The 11,889-nt window shown below is 44.0% G+C and overlaps 1 protein-coding gene across 2 annotated transcripts in view; it reads right to left on the reverse strand.

The window, feature by feature from the left end:
• LOC111820998 (breast cancer anti-estrogen resistance protein 3-like) overlaps positions 1-11,889 on the reverse strand; it is a 43,999-nt gene that overhangs the window by 21,847 nt on the left and 10,263 nt on the right. The window lies entirely within an intron of this gene.

Consider the following 11,889-nt stretch of genomic DNA (forward strand, 5'->3'; position numbering starts at 1 on the left):
GAATTCCAGTGACAGCATTCAGCAAAAAGCCACTGTTGAATTTTTTGAACTTGGCAGCAGCCAGTCAAATTGAATAGAGTAAGAACAAGAAAAACTCTATCAAGGCCAGTATGTCTCTTGGCAGGCACAGAGGGCCTGGCTTCAGTGAAGCATCAAGCTTCAGGCTGTCTGAGCCCAAACACAGCACTTTTGATAAAAGCAGATGCTTTGTTTGGCTGGTATCTATCTATCTGCCTTTCCTCCACTCCCACCAGCACGATCAACCCCGTCCTCAACCGTTCCCCATCTCCTCCTAAAGGGTTGTGTTTATAAAGGTTTCACCTCAACGAATTCAAAGGCAGAATAAAAGTGTTGTGGTTTTGAGATAATGTCCTAAAGGCCTCGTAAAGGAGGATTTTCCCTCAGTCTACTAGATATAGGGGAGTCCCTGGGTGACACAGACAGTTAAGGGCTCAGCTGCTAACCAAAAAGATGGCAGTTTGAGCCGACCCACCCAAAGGAGCCTCAGAAGAAAGGCCTGGTGATCTACTTCCAAAAAAATAAGCCATTGTAAACCCTATGTAACACCAGATATAGAAAACACACCCTTGACCTGCCTTCCAGGCCAGGCAACCATCCTCAAGGTGGCCACCCACTTGAAAAGCAGCCATCACCTACCAAGCAAAAACCCGATTGCCAACTGCAGCCGTCTGTGTACCTCCTATGTCTACAGAGTCGTTGGTGGACTTCTGGGTCACATTACGGAAAGAACCACAGAAGCATAATCACTACAGGTTCGGTGTTGCTGACACAGGCCCACAGGAAAGGTGGCCCTGGGGACATGTCCGCTTTAATCAAACCAAGTGTTTTATGAAAAAGAAATAAGTGATGAAAAAATGTGTTTTGTGTTACTGCATGCTTAAAAAATTAGATCTTTTCCTACTGAATTTTGTTTCTCATCTATTAAAAAAACCAACCCCATTCAGCTCCTGCCTCATTCCTCTGCTCCCCTCAAACCAAACTCAGCCTCCTCTGCTTGAGTCTCGCGGATGGACTATGACTGATCCCAGGGTCCCTTTCCTTTGCTCTTTACAGGGATTTCGTCCATGGTGATCACATCCATTTCCATGACTTTAAGATCCTTTTCTATGCAGACTCCTAACTTTATAACTTTTAGCCTATACTCTCCAGAGCTCTAGGCTCATAATACAAATTCTTGACTAACATCGCCACTTTGACACTTAACGCATCTCAAACTTAACCAGTAACAAATTGCGGTTGAGTTGACTCTGAAACGTGGTGACCCCATGTGTATCAGAGTAGAACTGTGCTCCATGGGGTTTTCAGTGGCTGATTTTTTGAAAGTACATCACCAGGCCTTTCCTTCAAGGTGCTTCTGGGTGAACTCGAACCACCAACCTTTTGGGTAGCAGCCCAGCACATTAACCATTGGCACCACTCAGGGACTATCTCAATTTAGCACAGCAAAACAGAAGTTTCCATTCTCTGCAGTCTACCATGTTGTTGTTGTTGTTAGGTGCCATTGAGTCGATTTCGACTCATAGTGACCCCATGGGACAGAGTATAACTGTCCCATAGGGTTTTCTTGGCTATACTCTTTACAGAAGCAGATCTCCAAGTCTTTCTCCCATGGAGCTACCGGGTGGGTTCGAGCCACCAACCTTTCGGTTAGTAGCCAAGCACTTAACCGTTGTGCCACCAGGGCTCCTTGCAATCTACCATACCCCCCACCTCAAAAGAAACAAAGCCCTGTTTCCCTCCTATCTCAGTAAAGGGCCCAACCCCATATACTCCAAGGCACAAGCCATGCATGACTGTCCCTCTCCCTCTCCCCACTACATGCAACCCTAAGTAAGTCTGGTAGACTCTATCTGCAAAATACATCCTGGATCCACCCACTATATCTCCTCTGGCACCATGTCATGGGGACCTCTATCCTGCTCCCTGAACATCTGCAACAGCCTCCTGCCTGCCCACCCTCTCCTCCCTCTTCCCCATCAACCAGTCCTCCACTGACAGACCAAGCCATTCTTTAAAAAAACCGAATCAGATCATGCAATTCCCTTGCTTAAAACCCTTTAAGAATTTCCTTCTGTCCTTCGGAGAAAATCGAAACTCCTTACCAAGGTCTAGACTATCACTGTCCAAGAGAAATATAATGTAAGCCACATATGCCATTAAAATTTTCTAGTAGCCAAATTTTTTAAAAGCAGAATGAAACAGTAAAATTAACTTTAATAACATATATTTTCATTTCAACACATAATCCACATAAAACTTATTAATGAGATGTTTTACATGCTGTTTCTTGTTGATTTTATTTTTGATTTGTGACTTAGGATACCCCACGTGTTGTTACAGAGTAGAACTGCTCCACAGGGTTTTCTTGTCTGTAATCTTTACAGAAGCAGATCCCAAGCCTGTTTTATCCATGGTGCCACTGGGTGGATTCGAACCACCAACCTTTTGGTTACCAGCTGAGTGCAAACGTTTGTGCCACTCAGGGACCTTTTTGCATGCTTTTTAAACCTTCAAAATCTGATGTATATTTTACACTTCAGCACATCTCAATTTGGACTAGCCACATTTCAAATGCTCGATAGCCCCATGGCCAGTGGCCTCCATATTGGACAGCCCAGGTCTGGAGGTCCTTGCATGCACCCGGCCACCGCTGACTTCTAACAACCTCTTCCCAAGCCACTATCCCCCTCACCCCACTCAGGCTACACAGAGGCTCTTCTCAGTGCCTAGAAAACACCTTTATTGCCTTCAGTTAAGCCTTTATGGACTTCTCATGCTGGCTCCTCATCCTTCAAGTCTCAGCTCAAATACTCCCTCCCCAAGAGAGAACTTCCCAACCTATGTAACTCAGGGTCCCTGATGTTACGTCCTCACACCTCCTCACCTTGTAGTTACGTATTTGTCCATGGGTTTATCTGTGTGCCTGAAACTAGGAGCTCCTTAAGAACAGGACCCACATCTACTTCATTCTTTGCCGGGCACTTGGTACCCAGCACAACGCCTGGCACAAAACAGGCTTGATAAATATTGGTTGAACGAAAGAATAAACTGGGAAGACACTGATATTAATAAAAGGACGTAGACAATCAGTCAAGGGCTCAGGGCCAGTCGCTGTGTTTCAGGCCAATGGTGTGCTGAGATTCCGGCATGCTGTGTGGCTGTTCTACCTGCAACTGTGAGCGCTGGCCAAGATGCACTGCTGCAGGGCAGCTTAGAGCAGATCCAGAGAGAGGGACTCCAGCCAGACTCCATCAACACGTGGGAAACTTTCTCCCACATTAGCCACAGGCATTGAACGTGATCTCAGGTTACACACGAGGATTAGAAGCCTCCCAGCTCCAGCCTTAAAGGAAAAAGGAAGGAAGGAAACCAACATCTGAACCTCTTGTCCAAGCCAGGTCTGTGATAGGCGCTCTCATGTGTGATTATGTTTCATTTTTAAAGCCACTTTTGAGGATGTGGAGATTCAGAAAGGTAAACTAATTTACCCAAGGTCACAAAAGCTACCCAGGTCTGGTTGCTGGAATCAAGGCTTTCTTTGATATTCATGGCTACATCAACGCCCCAGCAAAGGCGTCGGGCGGCCTTCAAGTTCAGGAGTCACAGCAGAGTAGAGGCAGGAGAAAAATAAACTGCTGGTGACCAGGTAGGAAAGGAGCCCTGGTGGCGCAGTGGTTAAGTACTCAGCTGCTAACCAAAAGGTCAGCAGTTTGAACTCAACAGCCACTCCGTGGGAGAAAGATGTGGCAGTCTGCTTCCAGAAAGATTTACAGCCTTGGAAACCCTATGGGGCCATTCTACTCTGTCCTATCGGGTCACCACACTCGATGGCAATAGATTTTTGGACCAGATAGCAGTTGGGAACAGGTACGTGACCTGCTCAACCAGACACCCAGAACGGTGCACCAGGCTCAAGTGTGAATGTCCAAGAGCTGACATTCAGTGGAGCCTTCATATTTAGTGACAGCATTAAAAAGTTGTGAACAGCAGGGTGGTTGTGGCCTGAGGGCTTATCAGTCCCTGTGGCTCCAGGTCCCTGCTGTCCAGGCGCCCAGTCTCCTGAAGACAATCTCCTTCCAACCAACGACAGCAAGTACAACTTCTCTAGCTTGTATCTTCTGGCCAGGCTGGGTGGGCTTGCTCCCAAATCCACATGTGATAACCAGGAAACCAAACCAAACCCGTTGCCATCAAGTTGATTCCAACTCACAGTGACTCTACAGGACAGAGCAGAACTGCCCCATAGGGTTTCCAAGGAGCACCTGGTGGATTTGAACTGCCCACCTTTTGGTTAGCAACGTAGCTCTTAACAACTATGCCACCAGGGTTTCCACATGTGATAAGAACATGAGTAATAATTTGTAATTGCATAGCACCTTCTGTTTACAACATGCTTTTACATATACTGAGGGTTATATATCTCTGTCTCTGAGAGTCTCTGGCTGGCTCTCAGAATACTAAAAAGCCTGACCTTTCCCAAACAGCATGCGGGAGGCCTGAAAAAACATGATTTAAAGCAGGTCTGTCCTGGGGGGCTGGGCCAGAGAAGATGTTGAGCAGCTCCGCTCAACAAGGACTGCTTTGTATTAACGCTCTGATCATTTTCTCAGTTGTGGTTTGCAATCAGTTAAAAAAAAAAAAAAAAAAAAAATCCCTTTAGTTTTCCCCAAAAGAACAGCTGAGAATGCAGAAATTGCAGCCTTTAGGTTGAAATCATCCTTGCCAGTAGAGGATTTAGGACTACCATCAGGCAGCTGATAGATCTGCAGACATCTCCCATTCTCCGGGCTTCCTCAACTTGGGGCAGCTCACCTCTGACCCAGCTGCTCCTGGCCGCAGCACCAGGGGTCCCCGGGCCTCGACATGCACTAGACCTCAGAAGTCACTAACCCAGCCACAACAGCTGCACTGAAACACTAAAGGGCATTTAAAAATGTTAGTAAAACTCAATTTAAGACTTGAAAAAATAAAAAACTCAACCTATGGGCTATTACTTTCTAGAGACATCCTTGAAACATGGGCTGTTAAAAGTCATTGTCACTCTGCGAAACCAATAAATGTACCTTCTATTAAATAGTTTTTTTTTTTTTTTAAATATTCTGAATCCAGCTTTCCCTTGGTGCATGTAAAGGTTCCAACTTGCAGACAGCAGACGTGCTCACATCCAAATAAACTGCAGATGTTTGTGTATGGATCTTCACATTCTAGATCCTCCCAATTAACTTTGAGCTAACGGCTGATTTATTTGCATGTCTGGGAGAACATCTTGCTTTGTAAAGAAGAAAGCAGTGGTTGTAGAACTTGGCAGTTCTGAGGAGAAACAACTGAAATAATTTCAGATGAGGGCATGGACACAGCCCAGAGTGTCTTAAATCAGTGTTTTAGAGCTAAGTCTGCATAGATCCTGTGCCCTACAGCTTTGCTTCCATTTTGAAGATCTGACACTGTAACATGGTAGTTACCGCCTGGGTAAATGTACAGGATTTTAACTTGAGATAATTCTACAGACTTTTTGGCCACTATCAGTGAAAACACTTGTGACTAGTCAATCAGCTCCACTCACGCAAATGAATAAAACACCACATTGTCCGCCACATGCTGCCACAGCACAAGGGGCAGAAGGAATGAAGCGCTCGGCAGCTGCTCCCAGGAATGCGTGCCTCCATGGACCCAGAGCTGATCCCTCAGCTATACGGGCACCACAGACATCTCAACAAGAACTGGTTCCCTCTCGGCCCAAGGAAGCTCCCAGATTCAAATAAACCATCCTTGAAGACAAACGAATCAAAGGGGCATCAGCGGAACAAGGTTAATGTCAAGAGGAAATCCTGTCTGCAAGCTTCTCGGAGAAACCTTGCTCTGCTGCGGAACAAAGGCTCCTTCTGTGATATCAAGCAGCAGGCTTAAGAGCTCCCTGACTTCTGGTTTAGGCCACCTTTCAAAACCACACGTACATCCAAGGGCAGACAAGACAACAACATAGCCAAGAGATATGGTCTCTGAATGAGGAGACCAACACTCCCTTCCAGGTCTGCCTGGCTCTTGGCAGCCTGGGCTCCATTCTCCCCAGGGTGGGTGTGGGGGAAGTGTCCAAGGCTCTGGGTTCACACTCTGGGTACCGACCCCTTCCATGAAAGAAGACAGCTCAGAGGATGCCCACAGCTGGTACCAATACACTTGGGAGGCTGTACAGCACAGTGTCTGGGGAAGAAGGCACTACAGTACTTCTCTGGGTTCTCATCCTGGCTCAGTCACCTTCTAGGGTGTGATCTTAGGTCCTCAACATCCCTGAACCCACTTTCTCAACTGTAAATGATTACAACGATGATGATGCTCATGATGAATCAGCTGTCTGTCTCAGTGTTACGATATGCAAAGAAGATAATGTATGAGCAAATCTTTTAAGATATTTTAAAACCATAAAAGGTGAAAAATATTAATAATTCATCGGGATACAACACATGTGGATATAACAACTAAATAATGCAAATTTTTAGGTCAAAGGGCAGACTTCCTGGACTTTGTCTGAGGCATCTCGCTGGGTGGATATTCAACTAATATCCAATTATATTAAACGTGGCTTTTTAAGGGGCAGGGGTCTACGGATCATGGTTTCAGGGGACATCTAGTCAATCGGCATAACAAAGTTTATTAAGAAAATGTTCTGCTGTCCACTTTGGTGAGTAGCATCTGGGGTCTTAAAAGCTAGCCAGTGGTCATCTAAGATGCATCAATTGGTCCCAACCCACCTGGAGCAAAGGAGAATGAAGAACACCAAAGACACAAGGGAAGTATTAGCCCAAGAGACAGAAAGGGACACATAAACCAGAGACTTCATCAGCCTGAGACCAGAAGAACTAGATGGTGCCTGGCTACCACAATGACCACCCTGATAGGGAACACAACAGAGAGTCCCTGATGGAGGAGAAAAGTGGGATGCAGAACTCAAATTCTAGTAAAAAGACCAGACTTAACGGTTTGACTGAGACTGGAGGGACCCCGGAAGACATGACCCCCAGACTCTCTGTTTGCCCAAAACTAAAACCTTTCCCGAGGCCAACTCTTCAGACAAAGATTAGACTGGACAATGGGACATAAAATGGTACTCTTGAAGAGTGTGCTTCTTAGCTCAAGTAGATACACGAGACTAAATGGGCAGCTCCTGTCTGGAGCTGAGATGAGAAGGCAGAGAGGGTCAGGAGCTGGTTGAACGGACCCAGGAAATCCAGGAAGGAAAGGAGGAGCATGCTGTCACAGTATAGGGAGAGCAACTAGGGTCACATAACAATGTATGTGTAAATTTTTGTATGAGAGACTAACTTGAATTGTAAACTTTCACGTAAAGCACAACAATTAAAAAAAAGAGATTTGCAAAAATGTTAAAAAAAAAAGGTGGCTTTTTAATGATTAATAAAGTAAGTATGTCTTGGGAGGAAATGGCAATCTTGCAACTGAGAGGACTTCACAAGATTAGGAGGTACTTGTCTGGAGGACTTCCCTCAGCATGTAAGAAGGGTGTACACGGGAAGAGGGTCTGGGTTCTCCAGGATGGCCCCATTGACTTGCCACGACAACATAAAACATGATGAAATGGAAGGTTTTCAGTCTTGACATCTGAGCAAGTCTCTGTCAATCGAAATTAAACCCCTGAATTCACCATGAAAAGGAAAAAGTAAGACTAAAATAATTTACCTGAAACAAACCTTAAAAAATCAGTAATCTTGTTAAATGGAGGGCCTAACCAGTCCTTAGATCCCCGGAGACAGAGATCCAAAGCCACAACTTCAAGATGCACATGGCTCCCAGCTCGCAAGGCACGAGTGGAGCGGGTGGTGTGTTCACAGCTCCTTTACGTCGTAATCGATGAATTAGGAACAGAAACTCTACTTCTTTCTCACTGTATTTCTGATGTGGCACCTTAGGCAAAACCCCCATCCCTGGAGACTCGGGTCCTCATATACACTGCTTGTCCTTAGCTTTACAGAGTCATAAATTTTGTTTGTTTGTACTGTGGCTTGTTCAGAAAGGAATTGAGGCAGCTCATAATCTTATTTGGAATACTTAAAAGAAAAAGAAGACTATAAGGTACTTAGAGCTTCTCAAAACTGGGAACACCTCAAGAAATATTTTTAAATGTGTTAAGTAAACGACCCATTGTCATGAGTCAATTTAGACTCATATAAAATATATTAATATATAAGACTGGGGGAAAATAGCACTTTACAATCCTTTGACACACAACTGCATGCTTCCTCATTCAACATAACTTTTGATGGACATGCATTTGTTACTTCCTGTATTCATCTTTAACAGTATAATATTTTAAGTTAAGGAAGAAAAAAAAAAAATGTGAATTTGGATTAATGTAGCACTGAATCATAACCAAACTTAAACCAGCAGTGCTTGTTAAGTCTTCCAGAGCCTGGACTTCAAACTCAGGACTTGTGTCCACTCTCCGATAAGATCTTTTACAGAGACCTGACCTCTGTCCAAGTCAGTTTTCAAATTAAAAAGCTTTGAACTTCTGGCAGGTTGTCAGCTAAGGCCTTGGGTGTTTATCAAGAACTTCCTCAAGATAGGAAGGGGATCCATTGCCCTCTCCCCGCAACCCTGAGTTTCCCCTGGCATCCATCCAGGACTTCAGAATTTCAAGGAATGAGTTTGTGAACTGTCCGCATCTGGGACATAGCAGATTCCTGGCTCAGCATGTTGCTGTTGGTGGTGGTTGTCATTAAGTCGATTCTGACTTGTGGCAACCCTACGTGTGCAGAGTAGAACTGCCCCACAGAGTTTTCAAGGTTGTGACCTTTCAGAAGCAGATTGCCAGGCCTGTCTTCCGAAGCACCTCTGGATGAATTTTGAATAGTAGTAAAGCTCTTAACCATTTGTGCCAATGAGGTATGAATCAATATAGCTCAACACAGAGTTTAAGTTAATAGACAAAAAGTGACCCACAATAAGCAAGAGTGGTTCTGATTCCACATCATGCAGCCTGGCTTTTCTGGCTGGCCAAAAGTTATTTTTCTTTGCTGCCTCATATCCTTCCTAGGGGGGAGCGATGATTGCTCGTCATCTACATCCTGGCATTTTAAGTGCCAATGGGGTGGTATTATACCACACAGGTATGCACCTCAATATTTACCTGTTTCATCAGCAAGCAGCTCACTCTCCCTCTGAGCTCAGAGGTCACCCACCTAGATCTTGTGAAGAAGGTCCAGGCATATCCCAGGGATCCTTCTAGTCCAGTGTCAGGAACATTTCAGGGCTGCCCAGCACTTTCTACAGAGAATATCTGGGCCTTCCCTAAATTTTCTTCTTATGGTATTACACTTATGCAACTAAAAGTAATTCCAAACACTTGCCTGCTAGCTCCCTGCCACCATCTCTACTATTCTCCTCTCAAGTTGCTACACATAGCCACGGGCCATACTGACTTCCTTTAGCTTTCTCAAACATGCCACACTGGTTCCTGCTTCGGGTCCTTTGCACATGCTTTCTCTATGCCTGGAAGAGTCTTCTGCTGTTTTTTTCCATGGCTGCCTTCTCTCATTATGCAAATCTAGCTTAAATACATCTCCTCAGAGACCTGTCTACTCTATCAAAAAAGATACCAGCATATCACTTTTTTTTTCCTCTGTAGCTCTTACTACAATCTGCAATTGTCTTCTGTATTTACTTGCATTTCTTATCTGAATTCCTCACTAGAACATTAGCTCTGGGAGGACGTTGCTTCAGATGCTCCCCTACTACCCTGTTAGTTCACATATTTCATGTCCTATAAAAGGGTGAGAGCAGATTACTAGAATGATTTGGCTGCTAGAATGTCTTCAGTGCTGACCCAGCCCTCTACTTATGATACTCAGAGGACACAGCAGAATTTTCCTAGTGAAGGCCTGGTGCTTATAAAATCAATGTAACTAACTAGCATAGGTGCTCAATATATAGACAATGAGCCAGGATCAAAGCGGCTGTCTTTGCTACAGCGTTAGACAAAAGGACAGCCAGAAGATACGACAGAAGAAACCACCCTATTACTTGCCTGATAGCATCACAGGTTACTGATCTTCCCCAACAGGAAAGGGAGTACAGTTTACAAACCAGCTCTAACAAGCAGAAACCAATCACAGCCAGGCCATTTACAAGAAGCACTTACAACCATAAGGCTTATTTACCTAGATCCCTTGCTGATAGGTGGGAAAAATCAATTCTCTTCCTGAAGTATTCTGAAGTTGACCTGATGATGCACACACAATTTTATTTCAGCCTATTGACAACTAAATCCAAGTAGATGCAGGTCCTAATTTATAGACATCTTGGTATCTCTAAGGAACTGGACGGCTGTTGTTCAGAATCTGATGTTATGATAAAAACACAGTAGCTCTCCCCTCCACCATCTGAGGTTTTGCTTTCCTCAGTTTCAGTTACCTTCAGTCAACTGCGGTCTGAAAATGTTAAATGAGTAGCGTGATGAAATCTTGCACCGTCCTGCTCAGTCCTGGCCGGGGACCCCGTTTACATAACTTTTATTATAATATATTGTTATAATTGTTCTATTATATTATTAGTTATTGTTAATCTCTTACTGTACCTAATTTATAAATTAAACTTCATCATAGGTATGTATGTATAGGACAAAACATAGTATATACAGGGTTCGGTACTATCCGAAGTTTCAGGCATCCACGGGGGTCTTGGAACGTATCCCCCGCAGATAAGAGGGGACTACTGTATATATATTTGTGCTTACTTTTGGAGGGATTTAATGATATAGAAAGTTGGGTTTAAAAATACCCTCAAATATGTGAGCAGCCATCTAAGATACTCCACGATACTTCACTGGTCTCACCCTGACTGGAGCAAGGGAGTACGAAGAAAACCAAAGACACAAGGGAAAGATTAGTCTAAATGACTAATGGACTACAAGTACTACAGCCTCCACCAGACTGAGTTTAGCACAACTAGATGGTGCCTGGCTACCACCACTGACTGCTCTGACAGGGATCACAACAGAGGGTCCTGGACAGAGCCAGAGAAAAATGTAGAACAAAATTCTAACTCACACACACACACAAAAAGACCAGACTTAACTGGTCTGACAGAGACTGGAGAAACTCCAAGAGTATGGCCCCTGGACACCCTTTTAACTCAGTACTGAAGTCACTCCTAAGGTTCACCCTTCAGCCAAAGATTAGACAGGCTCATAAAACAAAACGAGACTAAATGGGCACACAAGTCCAGGGGCAAGGACGAGAAAGCAGGAGGAGACAGGAAAGACAGCAATAGGGAACCCAAGGTCGAGAAGGGGAGAGTGTTGATATGTCATGGGGTTAGCAATGAATGTCACAAAACAGTATGTGTACTAATTGTTTAATGAGAAGCTAGTTTGTTCTGTAAACCTTCATCTAAAGTACAATTAAAAAAAAAAGTACCCTGAAATATTTGATGACATTAAGAAATGGTAAATTTTTTTAGGTGTTATATTGGTATGTAGTTATATATATATATATTTTAAATGAGAGTCTTTATCGTTGAAAGACACTTATCAAAATATTTATAGATAAAATGATACCTGAGATTTGTTTCAAAATAATACCACATGAGGGAAAGTGAGTGGGAGTACAGATAAAACGGGACTGGCCAGAGGTTGATAACTGTTGAAACTGGATGAAGGGCCCATGGGGGTTAATTAAACTACTTGCTCTACTTTGTGCATGTTTAATATTTTCCATAATAAAAAGACTTTTTAAAAAGGCCTTTAATTGAGTGGTGTCTGGGGTCTTAAAAGCTAGTGAGCAGCCACCTAAGATGCATCAATTGGTCCCAGCCCACCTGGAGCAAAGGAGAATGAAGAACACCAAAGACACAAGG

Source organism: Trichechus manatus, unplaced genomic scaffold, assembly GCF_000243295.1.
Source record: "Trichechus manatus latirostris isolate Lorelei unplaced genomic scaffold, TriManLat1.0 scaffold00058, whole genome shotgun sequence".
Lineage (NCBI taxonomy): Eukaryota > Metazoa > Chordata > Mammalia > Sirenia > Trichechidae > Trichechus > Trichechus manatus.